This window comes from Porites lutea, chromosome 9, assembly GCF_958299795.1.
Source record: "Porites lutea chromosome 9, jaPorLute2.1, whole genome shotgun sequence".
In the NCBI taxonomy this organism is placed as follows: Eukaryota; Metazoa; Cnidaria; class Anthozoa; order Scleractinia; family Poritidae; genus Porites; species Porites lutea.
Genome location: NC_133209.1, coordinates 17,131,393 through 17,133,367, shown reverse-complemented (window position 1 = coordinate 17,133,367; position 1,975 = coordinate 17,131,393). Strand labels below are relative to the sequence as shown.

Sequence of the window (1,975 nt, the reverse complement as noted above, 5' to 3'; positions counted from 1 at the left end):
TATCATACCTGGTTGGAACGTTAATCAGTGAGTTCAAGTTTTGTAGATTCAGCCTGAACTGAAGCTGTGCCGACAGTGCATGCAGTGTGAGCTTGGCAGAAACAATTATATTCACAAAAATGGATTTATGCATCAAATTCCGAGCGCCAATGAGCTTTGATTTTTAAATATAGAATAGTAATAGACAATGGCACTTTGTGTCTGTGGACAATTTGAATTTGAAAGGTCATGGGATTGTGCAACGAAGCGTGCAGAATTCACGTACAGTTTCTGATTTTTGTCTTCACAGTTAGTTCTTTTTGGATATTTCCTTTTTCCCATGATCAAACAACTTTATCGCAACATCATGTCATGATGAATTTATCAGTAGTATATAAATAGCTTTAATGACACCCAAGAATGAATGACACCCATCATCTTCAGGTAGACAAATGACCAAAAGTAGTTTTTGTTTTGTTTCGCTTTGTTCTTTGGTTTTGTTGTATTTTTTTGATGTCTCTGTGGTAAACGTACAGGAAATATAACTTCTAAGTACAAGGCCTATTCAAAAATCAGATAGACGATAGACTGGGCGTGACCAAGAGAGAATGAGCGTGACATTAAAATGAGTAATTGATTTGACCTTGTGAACTTATCGTTAAATACCCAAGAAAACAACTGAATGAATTCATAAAGCGGATTGAGTGTGTATCTATTTCTGTCGTTTCCCTTCTCTTACAGAGAAAATGGGACGATTTATATGGTCAATTTTTTTCTATATATATTATACATGTATAAAAATTATGGCAGAGAATCTCAGTTTGTAGATTAAACGTACATTACAAGATGCAAACTGATGTGTTGAAATTATAAAAATGCAGACATTCACAGAAGTTGAAACGAGAGAACTTCCCTCTGTCTTTCTTTATTCAGGAACATCTGGTTTAGTTATACTGATGAAGCTAATTTAAACAGAGTCCAGGTATTCATTAGAAGAGGAGATTGAAAAACTTCCCCGGGGGGAGGGGAGGGTACTCGATATATCCTTGGGTGGGGAGGTGCGGCTCGGCCCCTCATTCCCTGACCCTGTTTAAGACAAAAATCGCTGATTTTCCTACCCTGTTTAAGACAGAATTCCGATTTTTGATACCCAGTACCAGACATTCGTAGAACATAAGCGCAGGCTGTTTATCGTCTAAGAACAGGGTTATGGGCTCCTGTCTAAGAAAAGATACCCTGTTTAAGACAAAAATTGATAAAATCAATACCCTTTAAGACAAAATTCCGAAAAACATATCCTGGCCGGCCGCACGTCCCCATTAAGCCCTTATAAGGGAGTACCCCCCCCCCCCCCCCAGGAAAACTTCCATCTATTGACTTCCATGGCAACGGATAATGAGCTATGTATCTTTTAGCTTCCAAATTTGGTCGGCGCGTAGCTGGTTAAAGCCAATAACAAACCAAGAAATATTTCAATGAATAATAATCACAATTTCAACACGGGCTTGACCGAACCCAAACAGAAACCTGGCTGCAGACTGCAGGGTGTGGATGCGTTAGTCGGTGCTTGATATATATATTACAGCATCTTGATTTCTCACAGATAACCCGGACAGATGGGTCTAGAATTTTAAAGAAATGGATTAGTCTAGCTCCCTGTAGTGGGGGTACAGACACTCACACAATTTGATTCTTGTCAAGGTGCTCGGGAAAGAGCCTGTTCAAGACAGAGCGCATGCAATCGAAAATATGACATCCTTGAATGTGTATACTGCATGAACTGTAACACGCATGAAATTTGTGGCGAATTATTATTATAGCAGTCTACTTTATTTACAATGGTAAAGTTATACAGCATAGGTTCGAAGGCAGTTGTCAAAAATTTCCTACAAGATGTTATTATTTGCGTCACGTATTGTATTGTTTGAGTTTCATCCCCTTCCAATTTGCCAGTAGGGCTTATTTTGCATTGTCTTGGCCCTGCTGAGTTGATTCT

General features: G+C 38.8%; 1 protein-coding gene across 2 annotated transcripts in view; it reads right to left on the bottom strand.

Annotated features, from left to right (window-relative positions):
* LOC140947750 (uncharacterized) overlaps positions 1–141 on the bottom strand; it is a 15,167-nt gene extending 15,026 nt beyond the window's left edge. The window contains exon 1 of one of the 2 annotated variants that reach the window (XM_073396929.1): positions 9–141. The gene's annotated coding sequence lies outside the window, so the exon portion shown is untranslated. The remainder of the gene's footprint in view (positions 1–8) is intronic. The other variant, XM_073396931.1, reaches the window with a different exon arrangement.
* Between the last annotated feature and the right edge of the window lie 1,834 nt (positions 142–1,975).